Source organism: Podarcis raffonei, chromosome 16 (genome assembly GCF_027172205.1).
Source record: "Podarcis raffonei isolate rPodRaf1 chromosome 16, rPodRaf1.pri, whole genome shotgun sequence".
NCBI lineage: Eukaryota > Metazoa > Chordata > Lepidosauria > Squamata > Lacertidae > Podarcis > Podarcis raffonei.
Window position 1 is genome coordinate 9,895,415 of NC_070617.1, and position 23,450 is coordinate 9,918,864.

A 23,450-nucleotide genomic window follows, 5' to 3' on the forward strand; every position below is an offset into this window, starting at 1 on the left:
GTTGTTTATCTCCTTGACATCTGATGGGAGGGCATTCCATAGGTAGGGTGCCACCACCGAGAAGGCCCTTCACATATATGGGGCCAAAGCTGTTTAGGGCTTTAAAGGTCAGCACCAACACTTTGAATTGGGCTCGGAAACATACTGGGAGCCAATACTGATCCCTTAGTACCGGTGTTATCTGTTCTCACAGGAGCTGCCCCGATGGGAAGCTCGCGAGCAGGTTCTGAGTGCGACAGCAACTCTCCCCTCTTGTGATTCCTAGCAACGGGCATTCACTGCCTCTGACAGAGGAGGTAGAACATGCACAGAATGTCTGCCCTATCCCAGCCTTTTGCAATTTGTCAGAAAGGAAGGAAAGGCCCTAGGCCTAGGATCTACGATATTTATACTACTACTGATGGTTGAGATCTCTAAGAGTCCAAATTACGTATGACGCATGGAATTCTATTCAATGATTGTATCCGGTGATTTAGATGTGTCCGATTTCACTTACAGTGGTACCTCGGGTTACATACGCTTCAGGTTACAGACTCCGCTAACCCAGAAATAGTACCTCGGGTTAAGAACTTTACCTCAGGATGAGAACAGAAATTGTGCTCCAGCGGCGCGGCAGCAGTGGGAGGCCCCATTAGCTAAAGTGGTGCTTCACGTTAAGAACAATTTCAGGTTAAGTACAGTGGTGCCTCGCAAGACGAAAAGAATCCGTTCCGCGAGTCTCTTCGTCTTGCAGTTTTTTTGTCTTATATAATAATAATAATAATTTATTATTTATACCCCGCCCATCCGGCTGAGTTTCCCCAGCCACTCTGGGCGGCTCCCAATCAGTGTTAAAAACAGTACAGCGTTACATATTAAAAACTTCCCTGAAGGGCTGCCTTAAGATGTCTTCTGAATGTCAGGTAATTATTTATCTCTTTGACATCTGATGGGAGGGCGTTCCACAGGGCGGGCGCCACCACCGAGAAGGCCCTCTGTCTGGTTCCCTGTAGCCTCACTTCTCGCAATGAGGGAACCGCCAGAAGGCCCTCGGCGCTGGATCTCAGTGTCCGGGCTGAATGATGGGGGTGGAGACGCTCCTTCAGGTATACAGGACCGAGGCCGTTTAGGGCTTTAAAGGTCAGCACCAACACTTTGAATCGTGCTCGGAAACGTACTGGGAGCCAATGCAGATCTCTCAGAACCGGTGTTATGTGGTCCCGGCGGCCACTCCCAGTCACCAGTCTAGCTGCCGCTTGCGAAGCAAGCCCATTAGCGGCTTAGCGATATTAGCGGCTTAGCGGGCTTAGCGGATCAGCTGATAAGCGGCTTAGCGGATCAGCTGTTAAGCGGCTTAGCGGATCAGCTGATTAGCGGCTTAGCGGCTTGGGAAAAAGGGGGGGGGAGGAAAAAAACCCTGCAGGAACTCGCAAGACATTTTCGTCTTGCGAAGCAAGCCCATAGGAAATTCGTTTTGCGAAGCACCTCCAAAACGGAAAACCCTTTTGTCTAGTGGGTTTTCCGTCTTGCGAGGCATTCGTCTTGCGGGGCACCACTGTACGGACCTCTGGAACGAATTAAGTCCTTAACCCGAGGTACCACTGTATTAATTTGACACATTTATATCACCCTTTCCAAGGAAACACACAGAATAATTTCAAAATTATCGGTCTATGTATTTCTGATAGTATAACCAAATCAGTTGATATATAAGTGTAAAAACTACTCTGGAAATTTATTATTCAAAAAATGAAACCTGCGTCTGGTTGTAAATATTAAGATTATACCAGCAAGAATGAGTCTTTCTGTAAAAAAATTGATTTAAATCAAGTCTTACTGACTAGTGATTTAAATCGTGATTTAAATTGAATCCACCCTGCTTCAGATGGATATTTCTGTGACTGTTATTATATCTAATTTCAATGACCTTGCTATTTCTATCTTTACCGCTTCGGGTCAATTTTTGGTGCAAAAGAATTCAACTAGTCAATATGAATTGATAACAGCAAGAACAGAAACAACTGAGTCATCATCCGGCTGAGAGAAATCTCATCTGGATTAATTGCATGCGTTGAGCCAATCCGTGGATTGGTCAGCTTAATTTGCATGCATTTGCCTGAGCATAAAACCATCTTCCTGAAGGGGAAAAGCTCTCCTTCCTTTTAGAACATGTGATTCAATACCAGCAAGAGAGGCTCTCCTCTCCAGATCCAGTTAGCAACATAGCATCCTTATGCTGGGCTAGCTACAGTTCCCCATCTGTCTTCAAGGGCAGCCCCACGTAACACACATTGCAGTAATCAAGCGCTGAAGTTCACAGGGCATGGATAACTGCAGCTGCTCACTGTCTGTGCATCAGCCTCAACCCAAACAATGTTCTTCACGCCACTGAGGCTACCTGAACATGAAAAGATTAAGTTAATTGCTCTCCTTGGGCTGTGTTCCCTATCTGTTAAGGAAAGTACTATGTGTTCCAGAAGTGAATGAGCCTGCCAATTTTTTCAGTCAGTAGTCCTGCCCTTGGGCTTGTGTTAATTCTACTCAAAGCACACGTTCTGAAATCTGTCATCACAAGTCCTTGGAGCCATGCATTTCAGTGGGTCTATACCAGGGGTGGCCAACTCCCAAGAAACTGCGATCTACTCAGTTAAAAACAGTGAGTGGATCGCAGTGATCTACCCCCGTTTTTTAGGGATTCAGGATTGAGCTTTTTTTTAAGAAGGAAGGCCTGGTTTTTGTGGTTCAGGCCTATGTTTTTGAGCTTTCTTAGGGGAGCCAAAGTTTTTCAGCTTCTTTGGGGAGAGCCAGTGATCCTTGCCTTACACCTCTGTTATGTGACCCTGATTGATTATTACTCATGTGAAGGAGAGGGTTGAGGCCGCCTCGATGTTTGTGGACTCCCACTCCCATCATCCCTGACCACTGGCCATGCTGGCTGGGGCTGATGGGAGCTAGAGTCCAGAATCTGGAAGGCCACAGACTCCCAAACATCTGCTCTCTAACTTCTCTGCTGTACATCTGCATTATCCTTTCCCTAGCATCCGACTAATCCAATTTCAACGAATATTTCAGAACAAAGCAAGCAAAAGTTGATATTGTTTTGTTTTGTGCAACATAGCTGTCAACTTACAGATTTGAAAATAAGGGACCAGCAGCCTTGAAAGGTAGACGCCTGGGAGGTATTGGTAGATCTCGGTCGATCACTGGGTCCCTTTCCATTCTAAATCTATTTGTAATTTAAAATCCGGCCCCGCCCTCCATTGTTGCATGATCTGCAGAACGAAAGACGGATCTCCAAAAAATGGGGCTTTGATAACTGGCAGTAGATCACTGGCAGTTTTTAATTCTGTGAGTAGATCACAGTCTCTTGGGAGTTGGCCACCCCTGGTAGAAGGGATTATTATTATTATGACCGCAATGGAATAGAAATTAATAAGATGTTGGAACGCAGAAATAAAGCAAATAATTAAGCCATCAATTCTAGCACCTTTTCTAAATTACAGTCCTACTTCCGCTTACTTATCCTTTTGGTTAGGTAAACTTCAGGATACATAAGCAGCAAACCCAGATGTATATTTCTGGGTTTTTGCTGCATGCGCATGTGCAGAAGCGGTGCCTCCAGTTGTGGAAACCTCAGAATCTGACCAGAGCTCCAGAACGGATCCCGTCCACAACCAGAGGTACCACTGTATATAATTCGGTCTTTGAACTACAGTGGTACCTCAGGTTAAGTACTTAATTCGTTCCAGAGGTCTGTTCTTAACCTGAAACTGTTCTTAACCTGACTTGTTTCCACTTCCGATGAGCCACATGGGCAAACACGTGACTCATATGGTTTGCCCTCATATCTGCCTAGCAGCAGGGCAGAGGGCAGAACGTTAAATCTGGCCAGGGTAAAGGAGTGTCTGTACTTAGGTATTTGTAAATCAGCCAGATAATTTGCGGGTGAGAACCCTCTCCCAAAGTCTCTAATTGTGGCATGTTTCTCCATTTTGCCCATATGACATTGCAGCTCTATGTCCCTAATGCGTTGAAGCACTTGACTTCTGGCTCTCTCATATCCTGCCGCTATCAAGATCTGCGGGGAGAATCCCAAGCTTCTTATCTTTTCAAACAGGGAAGCTTTCCAGGTAGAATGAAAGGTGTCTAAGAGTGTTAAAGGAGCCAAACCGGCCGGGAAAAAAATAAGTTTTAACCAGTAGTGTATCTTTAGAATCCACAACCGCGCGTTAATGGGTGGTTGTCCAACTTCTAAGCGGACAGCTATATTAGATACACAGGGGGGGAACCCCAATAAACACCGATAGAATTTTGTTTGAAATGCCTCCATAGGCGCAAAATTTTTAAAACTGCAAACCTGGGATCCATAAGTGAGTTGTGGGAGTATTTTTGCAGCAAAAACCTGGGAGGCCGCTGGAATGTATTTACCCCCTTTCCCGTGAAAAAATCTTATAAGGGCTTTATTGGCCCTTCCTGCGTTGGCAATGGCGTTTTTCATCTGTTGGTGCCACGAGACCCTTTCCTGAAAAGTTATTCCCAGGTATTTGAAAGTTGCTACCTGGTCAATAGGTTGACCATTAATTCTCCATATGTGTTTCCTTCTTTTTTTTGAAAACACCATAATTTTAGATTTGCTGTAATTTATTGATAGTTGTTCCGCTTGACAATAGTCAGCAAGTGATCTCAAAAGCTTCCTCAAGCCAACGCAGGAAAAGGAGAGTAGGACTGCGTCGTCCGCATACAGAAGCACCGGGAGGGGCATACCTACCAGACTGGGAGGGTGGGCATTTTCTTTCGCCATATTTACTGCTAGAGAGTTGATATAAAAATTAAATAGTGTTGGCGCGAGGACACATCCTTGTTTAACCCCATAGTGCGTTTGAATTTCTTTAGTTAGATGGCCTGACCGATCGCATCTTACCCTCACCCTGGTGTTTTCGTATAGACCACGGATAAGGCGTAATAAGCGTTTATCTATGTTTGTAGCGCCAAGCTTTTCCCAGAGTCTGTCCCTTGGTATTAGATCAAAAGCCAATTTAAAATCCACAAAAGCTGCATATAAAGACCCCCCTTTTCTAGAGTATTTGTCTGCCAGGTGTTGAAGGATAAGGGCCTGGTCTATAGTTGAACGCTTTGCTCTAAAGCCAGCTTGAGCTTCTGATAGAATATGCTCTCTTTCCATCCACTCCACTAATTTATCACATAAATGAGCAGCATACAGTTTACTAATAATACTTAATAGACTGATTGGTCTGTAGTTAGCTGGCTCAGTTCTGCTTCCTTTCTTGAATATTGGAATGATGATGGCTAAACCCCAGTCCTCGGGGATAATAGCCGCTTGATTTATACTAGTGAACAAGGCGGCTAGCACAGGGGCCCACCATTCAACATTTGCCTTAAGAATTTCTGGTGGGATATTGTCAGCACCCGGGGCTTTCCCTGATTTAAGAGATTGAATAAGGCCAGTAATTTCTTCTGTGGTTACAGGGGGCCATTCCTTGCCAAATTCACTTGAAGCAGGAAGCAGAACTGAGACCAGCTGATTTGATGAATATAATGAGAGGAAATAGGCCTCCCATGCTCCAGCGGGTATAGAGTATTCGACTTCGATCGGGGAGTCTCTCCAGCCCTTTGCGATTGTTTTCCAAAACGTGGCAGAATCTTTCCTTCGGGAGGCCTCCACTAGGCACTGCCATTCCTCCCTTTGTGCCTGGAGCTTTTTCTTGTTAATCAAAGCTTTATAACTGCGTTTTAACTCAAACCAGTCTAATGGAAGCGAAGGTAAGTTCGCTGATCTATAGTTCCTATACTTGTCCAGCAGGAGGCGTTTCATAGCCATGCATTCTTGGTCAAACCAAGGTTTGGATTTATTAGAGTGCAGAGGTTGCCGTGGCGTTTTTTTGATGCCTTATGAGGAACGGCTAAGGGAGCTGGGCATGTTTAGCCTGGAGAAGAGGAGGTTAACGGGTGATATGATAGCCATGTTCAAATATATAAAAGGATGTCATATAGAGGAGGGAGAAAGGTTGTTTTCTGCTGCTCTAGAGAAGCGGACACGGAGCAATGGATCCAAACTACAAGAAAGAAGATTCCACCTAAACATTAGGAAGAACTTCCTGACAGTAAGAGCTGTTCGACAGTGGAATTTGCTGCCAAGGAGTGTGGTGGAGTCTCCTTCTTTGGAGGTCTTTAAGCAGAGGCTTGACAACCATATGTCAGGAGTGCTCTGGTGGTGTTTCCTGCTTGGCAGGGGGTTGGACTCGATGGCCCTTGTGGTCTCTTCCAACTCTATGATTCTATGATTCATGGCTTCCCCAAGGAATTCTGGGAGACGCAGTTTGTTAAGGGTGCTGAGAGCTGTCAGGAGACACCCCTTATTCCCCTCCCGGTTTAAAGCAGAGCTTTCCAAACTTTTCACATTGGCGACCCAATTTTTAGACATGCATCGTTGCACAATGCGGTCATCCAGTTTTACTAGCAAACCAGGGGTTAAACTAGCCCCTTTCCAGCCCCAGGAGGAGTGGGGCGAACGTCCGCACGACACAACCGCACACTGCAGCCGACATACTAACATGTCGCGACACACGGCTTGGAAAGCTCTGGTTTAAACAGGGAGTCCCTATTTGCGGGAATTATGGACGCACATTAAGCAGCCGACATCCTCTACGCTCCCTGCAAACCAATCAGCGAACACGTAGTCTGGAAGTAGGTCCACAGCCCTTCCTCCTGGCAATGTGTGTCCCAAATTGTTGGTTGTTTCCACGTAAGGTAGGCCGCACCCCAGCCTAGGCAAGTTAAGGCCACAGCTAAGGGTGCCAAAGGGAGAGGTCCAGTGCCAAGGGCCTTCTGGGGGTTCCCTCGCTGCGAGAAGCCAAGTTACAGGGAACCAGGCACAGGGCCTTCTCAGTAGTGGCACATGCCCTGTGGAATGCCCTCTTTTAGAAGAATTCTGAAGGCAGCCCTGTTTAGGGAAGCTTTTAATGTTTAATAGGTTATTGTATTTTACGATTCTGGTGGAAGCCGCCCAGAGTGGATGGGGAAACCCAACCAGAATGGCGGGATATAAATAATACATTATTATTATCATAGATGTCACGTACAGATAGGGAACCCAGATGTTTCACTCAATTTATGACACTACACATCCGGGGTGTGGGTGTGCGCAAGAGACAGCGGAGGAGGAAGGTGAGCCATCTTCAGACCTATTGGCAGAATGGTGACCCACTGTTATTAGGCAGAAGGAAAAATACAGCAGGAACTATAATTTTCAAGACAACCATTTGCCAGGAGATTCTTGTCACATTTCCAGACATGGGTGGCGCTATGGTCTAAACCACTGAGCCTCTTGGGCTTGCCAGACTGAACGTTGGCGGTTCGAATCCCCGTGACGGAGCGAGCTCCCATTGCTCTGTCCCGGCTCCTGACAACCTAGCAATTTGAAAGCACACCAGTGCAAGTAGATAAATAGATACCGCTGCAGAGGGGAAGGTAAAGAGCGTTTCCGTGCGCTCTGGTTTCCGTCATGGTGGTGCGTTGCGTTGCACCAGAAGCGGGTTAGCCATGCTGGCCACATGACCTGGAAAGCTGTCTGTGGACAAACGCCGGCTCCCTTGGCATGAAAGCGAGATGAGCGCTGCAACACCACTGTCGCCTTTGACTGGACTTAACCGTCCAGGGGTCCTTTACCTTTTACCTGTCACATCTCACTTTACTGTAAGACAGCTTTTATTCTCACTTCTTCTTTTTCTTGACCCGGACTTCGTACCTCGACCCACAAATATAACTTACAATTTCCTTTCCCATCTTAGGGACTCTATTCTGGAATTGTGTAGGGTTTACTCCTGAGCCTTTTCGTCTCCTGGAAATATCCCACAAGGCAGCGGCGGTTTAGGATCGGAGGTTTCCTTCTCTGAGATGGGCTCCCCAGGTGGACGAGCCCCATCTGCCCCACACTTCCCTCGGCAGCATGTGAAGAAACCCCCTTCCTGACCCAATCCTGGTCTCGTCCGCTCCATCCGCCAGAGCCTGTCTTTGCATGCGGGGGAAGCCCCTCACGCACCGAGGGTTTGAGACCCATCGGCTCCCCTCACTCAAAGCCATTCCCAGGGTATGGCTGCTGTCACACGCTGACAGCTACCAGGAGCCACAGGTGAGAGCTGAGTGCAAGATGAGAACCAAGGGTGGATAAACTGCCTCAGACAGAACATTAGCCTTCCTCTACAGCAGGGGTCAGCAAACTTTTTCAGCAGGGGGTTGGTCCACTGTCCCTCAGTCCTTGTGGGGGGCTGGACTATATTTTGGAAAAAAATATGAACAAATCCCTATGCCTCACAAATAACCCAGAGATGCATTTTAAATAAAAGCACACATTCGACTCATGTAAAAACACCAGGCAGGCCCCACAAATAACCCAGATAAATTTTAAATAAAAGGACACATTCTACTCATGTAAAAACATACTGATTCCCGGAACATCCGCGGGCCGGACTGAGACGGCGATTGGGCCGCATCCAGCCCCCTTAGTTTGCCTACCCATGCTCTACAGTTTGTGGGGTTTTTTTTTACATAATACAACACGCTAGACAGAAATCCCGCACTTGAAGTGATCTCGCCCCGCCTCCCAGTCACTTCAGTTCCAGCCCAGGATTTTATCTGCATTTTTATCTCCATAACCAGAGAAGCATCACTGCTTGAATTCCCACACCCTAGGCTGCTCTTAAAGGGGCAGGCACAGCCAAGCAGTTTGCAAATCCCCATGCAGAATAGAAGGGCCATAAACTCGATGGCAGAACATCTCCTATGCATGCAGAAAGTCCCAAACAAAATCCCCAGCATTTCCAAGTGGGGTTGCAGGTGGAAAAACCTTGCCTGAAGGGCTGCTGCCAGTCAGTGTAGACAACACTGAGTTAGGTCCACGGAAAAGAGCCTCAGCAGAAGACCTTAAGCATCTCGGTGCCTCAGTAACCTTGACAGCAGCCCTGTTTGGGTTAAAAGCAGGCCCCGAGTCTGAAACCTGGCAAAGCATGGGACTCTTAATCTCAGGGTTGGGGGTTTGAGTCCCACATTGGGTGAAGGATTCCTGCATTGCAGGGGGTTGGACTAGATGACCGCAGGAGTCCCCTTCCAACTCTCCAATGCTATGTTCCTGTACTTTGTCACCAGGTTTGACATCTGGCTTTACAGGATTTGGCTTGTTGGCCCAGCCCCAGCACGCCTGAAGAAGCGGAACCGGTTCCACCCACTCTGCACCTTGCCCACTCACAAAGGGGGAAATTCCCCGGGAAGAGGGATGCTCCATTTAACTGGAACCATATGGGGAAATAGGGGCCTCCCCACAACTCTCTGAACAAACTACAATTCCCAGAATTCTTTGGGGGGGGACAAACTGTGATTGTCTAGTGCAGCAGTTCTCAACCTGTGGGTCCCCAGATGTTGTTGGACTACAACTCCCATCATCCCTGAGCTCTGGCCTTGCTAGCTAGGGGTGATGGGAGTTGTAGTCCAAAAACAGCTGGAGACCCAAGTTTGGGAAACACTGCTACCCACATTCAACCCCCCCCCCTTCTTGATCTTCCAAGCAAGAGGCATTATGGGAGTCCCAGGGCATATTCCAGCCAAGCAAAAAATGCTCAGAAGCCAGGGTGGGAGGTGAAGCAGAGCTGCTGAGGGATGTGGCCTGGGGAAGAGGGGTGTAGCCAGATATAGAGGCCTTGGGGCTGCACATGGCCCCTGAGCCTGATGCCCCCAACCCTGTTGTTGGACTACAACTCCCATCATCCCTGAGCTCTGGCCTTGCTAGCTAGGGGTGATGGGAGTTGTAGTTCAACGACATCTGGGGACCCACAGGTTGAGAAAGGCTGGCCTAGTGCTTTGAATATATGCTGCTGAGGTGACCGTCCGGTCCACAGTAGAAAACTGCAACAAACCTCCTAGAAATCACACAGCATGTACATATAGCAGCGGGGACTCTCCCTCCCTCCAAATCTCTCCTTTTCCTACACCTACAGTAACTAAGCCTAACGCTATGAAATCTAAATCATCCACCTAAGCCTCCTTCCCACTCCATTCCCTCGGGTGTTCTCTCTTCTGCAGCAATTTTTTGACTGTAAGCATCTAGGGGCAGAGACCTCCTGCCTTCTATTAACGAACTGATAAGCGTTTTAAGAGAAGGCGAATAATAATAATAATAATAATAATAGTAATAATAATAATAATAATAGGGGGCAGGGGTCTTTAAGCAGCTGGATTTCACCAGAGAAGCCGGAATCCCCTTTTCTATACACAATAGTTACAATGCACAGGAAGCTTTGGAATATGGCCACCCTAACAATAATTCTTTAATAATTATTAAATAATTGAGGTGAGGTGGGGGAGAGAGACTTGACTTTAGTTTTAAGCTAGGGTTACCAGACAACTCCGTTTCCTGGGGACAGTCCCCGGATTTGCGAATAAGGCCCCAGAAATTGAGAGCAAAACCAAAGTCGCAGGAGATCCTGAGAGAAATAAAACTATATCAAGTACAATATATGGAATTGATGAATCAGGAGATAGAATGGAGAATTAAACAAATGAGACAAAAGACATTTGAATCAGTGAATAAATGTGGGAAACTGCTGGCTTGGCAAATGAAAAAAAGACAAAAACTAAATACCATTACTAATTTAGAAGTAGAAGGAAAGAACATACATAATCCAATTGAGATTAGAAATTGCTTCCAGAGGTACTTCAAACAATTATACTCACAAGGGCCACAGAAAGAAATGGATATAGACTGATTTCTGAAGACAAATGGATTACAAAAAATCTCTCAAGAAAGTAAATTAATGTTGAACTATAAAATATCTGAACAGGAAGTAGAAGGTGCCATTCAAAATATGCAATTAGGCAAGTCTCCAGGTCCAGATGGGCTGACTTCCAGATACTATAGATCTTTGAAGGAGTGGTTATTACAACCTTTGAAGGAAGTCTGCAATGAAATTTTGGAAGGGAAAAGGGCACCAGAGTCGTGGAAAGAGGCGTATATCACACTTATACCGAAAACAGAGACTGAAAAGACACAACTTAAGAACTACCGCCCTATATCGTTATTAAATGCGGATTACAAAATTTTTGCTGACATTTTGGCCAAGAGGTTGAAAAAAGTACTGATGGAAGAGATTCATAAAGACCAAGCGGGCTTTCTCCCGGGAAGACATTTGTCTGACAATTTGAGGAACATAATTGACATTTTGGAAAAATTAGAAGTGAATATAAACACTAAAGCAGTTCTGATATTTGTAGATGCGGAGAAAGCTTTTGACAACATCTCTTGGAGTTTTATGAAAAAGAACCTACAGGGGATGGGGGTAGGCCAAGGTTTTGAAAATGGTGTAGGTGCAATATACTCTGAACAAAAGGCCAAACTAATTGTAAATAATGTGGTAACGGAAGAACTCAAGATAGAAAAAGGGACACGACAGGGGTGCCCAATTTCCCCATTGCTCTTTATTTCGGTCTTGGAGGTTTTGCTAAACATGATTAGAAGGGACCGGTTGGTTAAAGGTATACAGGTCGGAGCCAAACAGTACAAACTAAGAGCATTTGCAGATGACTTAGTATTGACGTTACAGGAGCCAGAATCTAGTACTAAAAGGGTTTTAGAACTAATTCAAGAATTTGGTCAAGTGGCAGGATTTAAACTGAACAAGTTAAAAACTAAGGTTTTAGAGAAAAATTTAACATCGATTGAAAGAGAGAGGTTTCAGAATGAGACAGGTTTGACTGTGGTTAAGAAAGTGAAATACCTGGGGATTAACATGACAGGTAAAAATGGGAACTTATTTAAAGATAATTATGAAAAATGTTGGACGGAAGTGAAAAAAGATTTAGAAATTTGGTCAAATTTGAAGCTTTCCTTGTTGGGTCGAATTGCAGTTATAAAGATGAATGTATTGCCTAGAATGCTGTTTTTGTTTCAAACATTGCAAATTGTGGACAAGATGGATTGTTTCAAGAAGTGGCAGAAAGATATTTCTAGATTTGTCTGGCAGGGCAAGAAGCCCAGAATAAAATTTAAGATATTAACTGATGCAAAGGAAAGGGGTGGATTTGCCCTGCCAGACTTTAAACTTTACTATGAATCAGCAGCATTCTGCTGGTTGAAAGATTGGCTGCTTCTTGAGAACACAGACATTTTGGATTTAGAAGGTTTTAACAACGTTTTTGGGTGGCATGCATATTTGTGGTACGACAAGGTTAAAGTACATAAAGCATTTAAAAACCATATTGTCAGGAAAGCATTGTTTAATGTTTGGATAAGATATAAAGACCTATTGGAAAATAAAACCCCAAGGTGGTTGTCCCCAATGGAAGCAAAAGCTCAGAAAAAGCTCAATATGGAGGCCAAATGGCCGAAATATTGGGAAATTTTGGAACAAGAAGGAGATAGACTGAAACTGCAGAGTTTTGAGAAACTAAAAAACAAAGTGCGAGATTGGCTTCATTATTATCAGATAATGGAGGCATATAATTTGGATAAAAAAATTGGCTTCCAGGTGGAAAAATCAAAATTAGAAACAGAACTGTTAGAACCCAAAACTAAGATTTTGTCAAAGATGTATAACTTGCTGCTGAAATGGAACACTCAGGATGAAACGGTGAAATCTGTTATGATTAAATGGGCACAAGATGTTGGACATAACATTATGTTTGCTGACTGCGAACAAACATGGACATAACATTATGTTTGCATACTTGGCTAGTCTAGATGTATTCAAGTCTCCAGGGCCAGATGAACTGCATCCAAGAGTATTAAAAGAACTGGCAGATGTGATTTCAGAACCACTGGCAGTCATCTTTGAGAATTCCTGGAAAACAGGCGAAGTCCCGACAGACTGGAGGAGGGCAAATGTTGTCCCTATTTTCAAAAAGGGGAAAAGAGAGGACCCAAATAATTACCGCCCAGTCAGTCTGACATCAATACCAGGGAAGATTCTGGAGCAGATCATCAAGCAAACAGTCTGTGAGCACCTAGAAAGGAATGCTGTGATCACCAATAGTCAGCATGGATTTCTGAAAAATAAGTCATGTCAGACTAACCTGATCTCGTTTTTTGACAGAATTACAAGCCTGATAGATGAAGGGAATGCAGTGGATGTAGCCTACCTTGATTTCAGCAAGGCATTTGACAAGGTGCCCCATGATATTCTTGTAAAGAAGCTGGTAAAATGCGATCTTGACTATGCTACCACTCAGTGGATTTGTAACTGGTTGACTGACCGAACCCAAAGGGTGCTCATCAATGGTTCCTCTTCATCCTGGAGAAGAGTGACTAGTGGGGTGCCACAGGGTTCTGTCTTGGGCCTGGTCTTATTCAACATCTTTATCAACGACTTGGATGATGGACTCAAGGGCATCCTGATCAAATTTGCAGATGACACCAAACTGGGAGGGGTGGCTAACACCCCAGAGGACAGGATCACACTTCAAAACGACCTTGACAGATTAGAGAACTGGGCCAAAACAAACAAGATGAATTTTAACAGGGAGAAATGTAAAGTATTGCACTTGGGCAAAAAAAATGAGAGGCACAAATACAAGATGGGTGACACCTGACTTGAGAGCACTACATGTGAAAAGGATCTAGGAGTCTTGGTTGACCACAAACTTGACATGAGCCAACAGTGTGACGCGGCAGCTAAAAAAGCCAATGCAATTCTGGGCTGCATCAATAGGAGTATAGCATCTAGATCAAGGGAAGTAATAGTGCCACTGTATTCTGCTCTGGTCAGACCTCACCTGGAGTACTGTGTCCAGTTCTGGGCACCACAGTTCAAGAAGGACACTGACAAACTGGAACGTGTCCAGAGGAGGGCAACCAAAATGGTCAAAGGCCTGGAAACGATGCCTTATGAGGAACGGCTAAGGGAGCTGGGCATGTTTAGCCTGGAGAAGAGGAGGCTAAGGGGTGATATGATAGCCATGTTCAAATATATAAAAGGATGTCACATAGAGGAGGGAGAAAGGTTGTTTTCTGCTGCTCCAGAGAAGCGGACACGGAGCAATGGATCCAAACTACAAGAAAGAAGATTCCACCTAAACATTAGGAAGAACTTCCTGACAGTAAGAGCTGTTCGACAGTGGAATTTGCTGCCAAGGAGTGTGGTGGAGTCTCCTTCTTTGGCGGTCTTTAAGCAGAGGCTTGACAACCATATGTCAGGAGTGCTCTGGTGGTGTTTCCTGCTTGGCAGGGGGTTGGACTCGATGGCCCTTGTGGTCTCTTCCAACTCTATGATTCTATGATTAAAGGCCCTGGAGTGTGTAGAGTGACACAAACCATGAACAAGGTTTTTTTTTGGGGGGGGGGGATGGGAACAGTTATGGACCACAGGTATGAAGTTTACGGCATGTAATGCCTTAAGAGAGAATATTATGAAAATGATTTACAGGTGGTATATGACCCCAGTCAAGCTTGCAAAAATCTATCATTTGCCCGATAATAAATGTTGGAAATGTAAAGAAAATGAAGGTACATTCTTTCACCTTTGGTGGACGTGCCCTAGGATTAAGGCTTTCTGGGAAATGATTTATAATGAAATGAAAAAGGTATTTAAATATACCTTCCTGAAGAAACCAGAGGCCTTTCTCCTGGGCATGGTCGGCCAATTGGTGTCAAAGAAGGATAGAACTTTCTTTATGTACGCTACAACAGCAGCAAGAATACTTATTGCAAAGTATTGGAAGACACAAGATCTACCCACTTTGGAAGAATGGCAGATGAAGGTGACGGACTATATGGGATTGGCAGAAATGACTGGCAGAATCCGAGACCAGGGAGAAGAGTCGGCGGAAGAAGATTGGAAGAAATTTAAAGATTATTTACAGAAATACTGCAAAATTAATGAATGTTAGAATGATGTTGGATAGAAATTAAGTGGTTTCCAGCTGTAATGTCTTAAGGGAATATGAGAATCAGGCTTAGAAACAGGTTAAAACTTAATGGCAAGGATTTGCTGAACTAACAATTTGAATTGGAATACAAAAAAGGGAGGTACGAGGAGGTCCGGGAAACATGTTAAAGGAAAATGAGAAATGGGGAATTTGCATGTTTTATTTTTTTCTTTTTAATTATTTTTACTTCTGTATTTTTGTTATTATTTTTTTTTATTTTCTTTTTACCTTTATTGTATTATTATTAAAAACTTTAATAAATATTCTATAAAAAAGGGGAGATCCCTGCCCCCTCCTGCTTGCACACATGTAGGAGTTGGGATGGGGCTGCTCCGAAAGGCATTGCTGTCAACTTTCAGATTTGAAAACAAGGGATCAGCAGCCTCAAAAATAAGGGATCAGCAGCATAGCTGTCAATTTTCGGATCTGAAAATAAGGGATCAGCAGCCTCACCTGTGAGACAGTCTACGGCAGTGTTCCCCAACCTTGGGCCTCCAGCTGTTTTTGGACTACGATTCCCATCATCCTTGACCACTGGTCTTGCTAGCGAGGGATGATGGGAGTTGTAGTCCAAAAACAGCTGGAGGCCCAAGGTTGGGGAACACTGGTCTACGGGATATCTAACTATCTGGGATAGCAGCGGGAAACAGTGGTGAAATAAGGGAATTTCCCGCAAAAAAAGGGAAGGTTGACAGCTAGACCGAAAGGCAATGTGAACCCCACCCCCTCCTGCTTGCACGCAAGTAGGAATGGGATTGGGGCCGCTCTCCACCCTCCTTCTCTGCCTTCCATGCCTGACCCACCGCACACCAATTCCCCACCATCACCGAAGAACCAACAAGTCAGGGGCTGCCCAGGCGCATGGAGGAAGGAGATACAAGCCCGGGAGGAAGGGGAAAGGTGGCGGTTGTGGTCAAGGCGGAGGCTGCCCCTCTGCCACCGCCATCGCTGCAGCACCAACGTCCCGAACGTGTAGTTTTTATTTCATTTTATTTTATTTATTTAAGGTGTCCCCGGATTCATTGAAAAAAATCTGGTAACCTTATTTTAAGCCAGCTCATAAAAGAGTTGGTGCCAGGAAGCAAAGTGGGGAGGGTCAGAAGCATCCCTCCCCAGCATGAGGAATAAGATAAAAAATATAAAGAGACCCGCTTACCCAGCAAGACGAGAGTCGGTGTCTTTTTCCCCTTCCAGCAGCCACCAGGAAGCAGCCGGGCTTTTACAGCCAGCCCAAGGGGAGCTGATCATATGATCTACGGTCACATGACACTTGTGTTGCAGGTGGGTGGGGGTTCGCTCTGCCGGCACCGGGCATCTGCTGAGCAATTAACCCCATGGGAGCAGAGGGGGCTCGTTTACTTGGGAGCAAGCGTGCTGCCTAGGATGGAGGGAGGCAGTTGCTTGCTTCGGAGCAAAAAAGATGCCGCAGGGTCGGATCCGCCCTGCAAAGAAACTTGAAACAAGGACATTTCTCCCGGCGTGGGAAGGTTTTTGCTTCCTCTCCCCAGTCGATCTGTTGGGTTGCCAAAGGCTCGAAGCAGTTTTCGTGGCTGCAGCGGAGACTCCCGTTGTCACTCACCCTCTGGAATTAATAGTGATTCATAATAATTGGTAAATCGTGATCAGTCATCTGCTGTCGTGGCCTCCCCCAGCAACAGCCTCCTTTCATCGCTCCGCTCCCCCCCCAAAAAAATATAAGCCCGAAAAAGTGTTTTATTATTATTATTATTATTATTATTATTATTATTATTATTATTATTATTATTATTTTATTATTTGTACTGCCGCCCATCTGACTGGGTCGCCCCAGCCACTCTTTAACAGCTTCCATCATATACTGTACAGAAACGTCATCTTTAAAAATACAGCTCGCTGTCTCCATGGTGAATATAATATGGGTAGATCTACTACGCCATACATTTAATCAATGCATGTGTAAAACACATGAACCACCCCCCCCAAAATAATAATCCTGGGAACTGTAGTTTAAGGATGCTGGGAATGGTAGCGCTGTGTGTGTGTGTGTGTGTGTGTGTGAGAGAGAGAGAGAGAGAGAGAGAGAGAGTTCCCAGGATTCTGTGATGCAAGTACTGTAATGTGTTTGAAATGTGCTATTGGATGTGGCTGAAATGTATGTGCATAGTTGTCAACTTTCAGATCTGAAAATAAGGGATCAGCAGCCTCGAAAATAAGGGATCAGCAGCCTCACCTGTCCCGGGGAAACGGCAATGGAATAAGGGAATTTCCCGCCAAAAAAGGGAAGGTTGACAGCTATGGTATCTGGCTTAAATGCATTTGCACCTCCCTGTCTCCCGGTTAAAGCAAGGGGTCCACATGATGTCCTCACCGTCTCTGTGTGGTTCCGGACCTCTCACACTCTTTTAATATGGAGTTTTTTTTACTTCTGGCCATTTTGGACTTTCATAGGATTGGCGGCTGGGTGGGGAGCATGGGCGTAGTCAGGGGGCACGGGGGCTGTTGCCTCGCCAAAATAAGTAAATAAATAAAAATACTTAACTAAAAGAATAAATCATCAGAATATTCCAAGAGGCAGCTCTTGGAAGGGGAGGACCTCACATGGATGCCCCTGAATTTAATTGAGAGACAGGCAGGTGCAAATCCACATTTTGCTCCGGTGAGGACAAACCCGTTAGATAATGTCAATAAATACATTATTTTGATTCTTTTACATAGAACTTCCCTTCTCCTCCTCGCCCCACCTCCCCACTAACAGGTTTTGAAATCTACTTGCCTGCACCTTTTTAAATCTACTTGACCATCTGCCAAGGATACCAAAGTCACGAATAAATCTTGTGACGAGTAAACTCTCTTGTGATTATGTTCAGGCAAGATGGTGACCTGCCACTAATCAGGTACACTGTGTCCTTCGACTAGATTAGTTTAAGCCAGGGGTCCTCAAACTTTTTCAGCAAGGGACCAGTCCACTGTCTCTCAGACCTTGTGAGGGGCCAGACTATATCTTGAAAACAAAAATGAACGAATTCCTATGCTCCACAAATAACCCAGAGATGCATTTTAAATAAAATCACACATTCTACTCATGTAAAAATACGCTGATTCCCGGACTGTCCGCGGGTCAGATTTAGAAGACGATTGGGCTGGATCCGGCCCCCAAGCCTTAGTTTGCCTACCCATGGTTTAAGGCCTTCAGGGAAAGGCTTCCCTCTCATCAGGCTTGCTCTCCACCATTTTTAATTTTGTTGTTGTTTAGTCGTTTAGTCATGTCCGACTCTTCGTGACCCCATGGACCAGAGCACACCAGGCACTCCTGTCTTCCACTGCCTTCCGCAGTTTGGTCAAACTCATGTTCGTAGCTTCAAGAACAGTATCCAACCATCTCGTCCTCTGTCGTCCCCTTCTCCTTGTGCCCTCCATCCTTCCCAACATCAGGGTCTTTTCCAGGGAGTCTTCTCTTCTCATGAGGTGGCCAAAGTCTTGGAGCCTCAGCTTCAGGATCTGTCCTTCCAGTGAGCACTCAGGGCTGATTTCCTTCAGAATGGAGAGGTTTGATCTTCTTGCAGTCCATGGGACTCTCAAGAGTCTCCTCCAGCACCAGAATTCAAAAGCATCAATTATTCGGCGATCAGCCTTCTTTATGTTCCAGCTCTCACTTCCACACATCACTACTCGGAAAACCATAGCTTTTACTATACGGACCTTTATTGGCAAGGTGATATCTCTGCTTTTTAGGATGCTGTCTAGTTTTAAGATGCTGTCTAGTTTTTAATTTTAAAAGCACATAATGTTATCATAAACTGGGATTGCAGTCCTGACAAGCCAGATGTGGCATTGTGGTCCAAATGAGGAACATGGAAGGCAGTCATAAATCTCATAGGTAATCAACCTAACTTCCCTTGCAGGCTCCTTGTGAGGACAAAGTTGTGATACGCATGTGATAAAATTGACACAGGGTAAAATTGAATGTACAGCTTGGGGGCTGCATTCTCTTCTGGGGTCCACATATGACTGGGGCGAGAGCGGCCAGAGGCAAAAGGGAACAGGGCGGTTATGGGGTTGCATCAGTGTTGGTTCTGCTCAAAGTGGACAAACTAAAACCAGTGGCCATGGTGAACTCAGGCCTATTATCTTCAACAGGCTTACTCTGAGCAGGAATGAGTTGGAAACAGCCCCTCTGTCTTTGTCCAGCAGGCTGGTTTCTACACAGACTCACTTCACCCACAAAGCAAGTCAAGAGCTCAAGGACACATTCCAGACCTTCCAAGTGTCCCTGTTTCCCAGGGACAGTCCCGGATTTACAGAAGTCGTCCTGGTTTCTGATTTGATCCCGAAATGCCCTGCTTCCCCTTAGGATGTCCCTCTGCCCATGGCCAAGTTGGGTACAGTGGACGCTTGGGTTGCGGACATAATCCGTGCGGGATGCACGTTTGCAACCCACAGCATTCACAACCTACAGCGGCGTGTCTGTGCACCGTGGGTTGCGATTTGGTGCTTCTGCGCATGCGCAAAGCGTGATTTAGTGCTAATGCGCAACCTCCGAAACCTGGAAGGAACCCATTCCGGTACATCCGGGTTTCAGAGTGTCTGTAACCTGAAAAAACGCAACCTGAAGCATCTCTAACCCGAGGTGTGACTGTATATTGTTATAAATAAACAGTGGGATTTTGATTACAGTGGTATCTTGGTTCTCAAACGTAATCTGTTCCCGAAGTCCCGAAACCGTTCAAAAACCAAGGTGTGGCTTCCAATTGGTTGCAGGAGCTTCCTGCACTCAAGCAGAAGTCGCGTCGGACCTTCGGCTTCTGAAAAACATTCGCGAACCGGAACACTTACTTCCAGGTTTGCGGTGTTTGGGAGCCAAGCCGTCCGGGAGCCAAGCCGTTCGAGAACCAAGGTACCACTGTATTTTGGATGGGAAAAGAAATACAAGCCTCAGAGGAATTCCTGAGCTAGCCTAGGACATTAAGAAACAATACCTGGGTCACTGGGGGCCACTGGCAATGCAAGAGAACAGGTCGGCCACGTCTTGATTCTCAAGGGAACACAGACCCTCCCTCTGACAGAATGTGCAGTTTCTTAAAACAGAATGGTGTCTCCTAAAAGAGGGTGCACCTGGCTGAAATAGAGAACATTCCACACTGGAACATTTTTTCCTTACCAGGCGAGGCTAAAAAGTCAAGCGATTAAAAGAGGTGTGTTGTAAGACCATTAAGAGGGCAAAACACAAAGAAAGAATTGTTAAAACCTGCTCACTGGGGCAGTGACTAAATTGCTGATTAGCTGATGGTGCTGTGGGTTAAACCACAGAGCCTAGGACTTGCCGATCAGAAGGTCAGCGGTTCAAATCCCCGCGATGGGGTGAGCTCCCGTTGCTCGGTCCCTGCTCCTGCCAACCTAGCAGTTCGAAAGCACCTCAAAGTGCAAGTAGATAAATAGGTACCGCTCCGGCGGGAAGGTAAATGGCGTTTCCGTGCGCTGCTCTGGTTCGCCAGAAGCGGCTTAGTCATGCTGGCCACATGACCCAGAAGCTGTACGCCTGCTCCCTCAGCCAATAAAGCGAGATGAGCGCCACAAGCCCAGAGTCGATCACGACTGGACCTAATGGTCAGAGGTCCCTTTACCCTTTACCTTATAAACAAAAAATCAGAATAAGCTTACTGCCCCGAGGCGCTTACACTGAAAATGGTACATCGCAGGAGATGGTAAGCACAAGGCTTTTTGTTATTGTTGTTAAATGCTGCTCTGATCGAACCTTTTTTTTTATGAAAAGGCTTTGAATCGATTCATGTCTGAATCCAACATATATAAAATAATAATGAAACATTAAACATTTTAAAACTTTCCTATGCAGGGCTGCCTTCAGATGTCTTCTAAAGGCTTGGCGGGGGTCACATAACTCCGTACCCTCCCACATTTCTCAGACAAAAATAGGGACGTCCTAAGGAAAAGCGGGACATTCTGGGGTCAGATCAGAAACAGGGACAGCTTCTGTAAATCCGGGACTGTCCCTGGAAAATAGGGACACTGGGAGGATCTGGTTAAGAAGCTGAGTGTTGGAAGATTCAGGGCAGATAAAACAATGCTGTTCTTCACGCAGCGCATAGTTAGACTATGGAACTCCCTCCCACATGAGGCTGTGATGGAGCACCAACTTGGATTGCTTTAAATGAGGACGAGGAAAACTCATGGAGGACAAGGCTATCTGTGGCTAGGAGCCATCGAGGCCATGTTCCACTTTCAGAGGTATTAAGCCTCTAAAAACCAGTTGCTGGAAACCACAAGCAGAGAATAATAATAATAATAATTTATTATTTATACCCCGCCCATCTGGCTGGGTTTCCCCAGCCACTCTGGGCGGCTTCCAACTGAATATTAAAAACAGTACAGCATCAGACATTAAAAACTTCCCTAAAGAGGGCTGCCTTCAGATGACTTTTAAAAGTAAAATAGTTGTTTATTGCTTTGACATCTGCTGGGAGGGCGTTCCACAGGGCGGGCGCCACTCCCGAGAAGACCCTCTGCCTGGTTCCCTGTAACCTTACTTCTCGCAATGAGGGAACCGCCAGAAGGCCCTCGGCGCTGGATCTCAGTGTCCGGGCTAAACGATGGGGGTGGAGACGCTCCTTCAGGTATACTGGACCGAGGCCGTTTAGGGCTTTAAAGGTCAGCACCAACACTTTGAATTGTGCTCGGAAACGTACTGGGAGCCAATGCAGATCTCTCAGAACCGGTGTTATGTGGTCCCGGCGGCCACTCCCAGTCACCAGTCTAGCTGCCGCATTCTGGATTAATTGCAGTTTCCGGGTCACCTTCAAAGGTAGCCCCACGTAGAGCGCGTTGCAGTAGTCCAAGCAAGAGATAACTAGAGCATGCACCACTCTAGCAAGACAGTCCGCGGGCAGGTAGGGTCTCAGCCTGCGTACCAGGTGGAGCTGGTAGACAGCTGCCCTGGACACAGTATTGACCTGCGCCTCCATGGACAGCTGTGAGTCCAAAATGACTCCCAGGCTGTGCCCCTGGTCCTTCAGGGGCACAGTTACCTCATTCAGGACCAGGGAATCCCCCACACCCACCCGCCCCCTGTCCCCCAAAAACAGTACTTCTGTCTTGTCAGGATTCAACCTCAATCTGTTAGCCGCCATCCATCCTCCAACCGCCTCCAGGCACTCACACAGGACCTTCACCGCCTTCACTGGTTCTGATTTAAAGGAGAGGTAGAGCTGGGTGTCATCTGCATACTGATGAACACCCAGCCCAAACCCCCTGATGATCTCTCCCAGTGGCTTCATATAGATATTAAAAAGCATGGGGGAGAGGACGGAACCCTGAGGCACCCAACAAGTGAGAGCCCAGGGGTCTGAACACTCATCCCCCACCACCACTTTCTGGACACGGCCCAGGAGAAAGGAGCGGAACCACCATATAACAGTGCCCCCAGCTCCCAGCCCCTCTAGACGGTCCAGAAGGATGTTATGGTCGATGGTGTCAAAGGCCGCTGAGAGATCCAGCAGAACTAGGAAACAGCTCTCACCTTTGTCCCTAGCCCGCCGGAGATCATCAACCAGCGCGACCAAGGCAGTTTCAGTCCCATGGTGAGGCCTGAATCCCAATTGGAAGGGATCCAAATGGTCCGCATCCTCCAGGCGTGCTTGGAGTTGTCTGGCAACCACCCGCTCAATCACCTTGCCCAAGAATGGTAAATTTGAGACTAGGCGATAGTTGGCCAAATTGGCTGGGTCTAAAGATGTTTTTTTAAGAAGCGGTTTAATGACCGCCTCTTTCAGCAGGTCTGCGAAGGCTCCCTCACAGAGGGAAGCATTCACCACCCCGCAGAGCCCATCGCCCAGCCCTTCCCGGCTCGCTTTTATCAGCCAGGATGGGCAAGGATCAAGGAGACAGGTGGTCAGTTTCACTTGTCCAAGCAGCCTATCCACATCCTCGGAGGTAACAGATTGGAACTGATCCCATGTAACAGGACTAGACAGAACTCTAGCACTCTCCCGCCCTGGCCCTGCTCCCACGGTGGAGTCTACCTCCTTCTGAATCTGAGCGACTTTATCTGCAAAAAACTTTGCAAAAGCATTGCAGGAGATCTTGGGGTCCCTACCAGGCCCCGGTGGTGCAGGTGGTTCCAATAGATTGCGAACCACCTGAAAAAGTCTCCTGCTGCTGTTTTCTGCAGATGCAATGGAGGCGGTGAAGAAGGCCTTCTTCGCCGTCGCCATTGCCACTTGGTAGGCTCGACGTTGAGCTCTAGCCCATGTCCGGTCTGATTCAGAATGAGTTTTCCGCCACCGGCGCTCTAGCTGTCTCAATGATTGTTTCATCACCCTCAGCTCCGGGGAAAACCACGGGGCTGTCCGGGCTCCATGCAATCGGAGAGGGCGCTTCAGAGCCAGACAGTCAATAGCCCTGGTTAACTCCGCATTCCAGCAGGCCACCAGGGAATCAGCTGAAAGGCCATCAACTTGGGAAAAAACATCCCCTACCACTCTCTGGAAGCCAATTGGATCCATTAAGTGGCAGGGGCGGACCATCCGAATCGGTCCCACCTCCCTGCAGAG

The 23,450-nt window shown here is 46.4% G+C and overlaps 1 protein-coding gene across 1 annotated transcript in view; it reads right to left on the reverse strand.

Annotated features, from left to right (window-relative positions):
• The window catches only part of LOC128403328 (lysosomal acid glucosylceramidase-like), a 49,561-nt gene extending 33,145 nt beyond the window's left edge, over positions 1–16,416 (reverse strand). Inside the window, exon 1 of the mRNA XM_053368014.1 lies at positions 16,064–16,416. The gene's annotated coding sequence lies outside the window, so the exon portion shown is untranslated. The remainder of the gene's footprint in view (positions 1–16,063) is intronic.
• Between the last annotated feature and the right edge of the window lie 7,034 nt (positions 16,417–23,450).